This window comes from Oxyura jamaicensis, chromosome 4 (genome assembly GCF_011077185.1).
Source record: "Oxyura jamaicensis isolate SHBP4307 breed ruddy duck chromosome 4, BPBGC_Ojam_1.0, whole genome shotgun sequence".
Taxonomy (NCBI): Eukaryota; Metazoa; Chordata; class Aves; order Anseriformes; family Anatidae; genus Oxyura; species Oxyura jamaicensis.
This window is the reverse complement of record NC_048896.1, coordinates 62834810-62835519: the sequence shown is the minus strand read 5'-3', so window position 1 is coordinate 62835519 and position 710 is coordinate 62834810.

Below are 710 nucleotides of genomic sequence, written 5' to 3'. Positions count from 1 at the left end.
TAAAGAATTACGATTTACGGTTTGCGAAGGGTCAGAGTTGGGATGGGAAGCTGACCAGCAACAAAATTACTTTAAATACATGCTAGCAAAAAAAAAAACAACATTACAAATGGTGTATGCAGGACAGCGGGTGTTGTTTCTGTGTTTGTTTCCCAGTGCAGGTTGTGGTATGTTGGCTCAGTGAAATGAAAAGCCCGGTGTAGCTGTCTGGGTTGGCGTTGTTCATGGCTGCCTGTGCTGCCAGTAGAGGTTGAAGAGTGTCCCAAGGTGCAAGCAGCACTGCTCTGCTGCTGGATGGGAGACCGAAGGTGTGAAGCAGGGGTCTCGAAACAAAGCTCTGCATCCTCCCAGGTGTGTGCCGTGGTGGTGCCAGCCTCAGGTACAAAACACATACTCGAGGGCTTTGTGCCTTACAAACTACGTGCTCGGTTGGTGTAGAAACACCGGTCGGGCAGCTGGCAGGCCTGTGCCAGAGTTTTGTCCTGCTGCCCTTTGCAGACAGCGCCCGACAGTTCTCTGCTGGTGGAGGGGCGCGGAACCAGCTTCCCCCCGGAAAGTGCCCCGAGCGAGGCGGCAGCTCGCAGGTGGCTTCCACGGCTCGGCCCGTGTCCTGTCACGCTGCCATCGAAGCCACCGAGGCCGCTGCCTCTCCCAGCGCCCCACCAACCCCTGCCCCACGCCGGGGGCCCTCAGCGGTCCGGCTCCGGCCC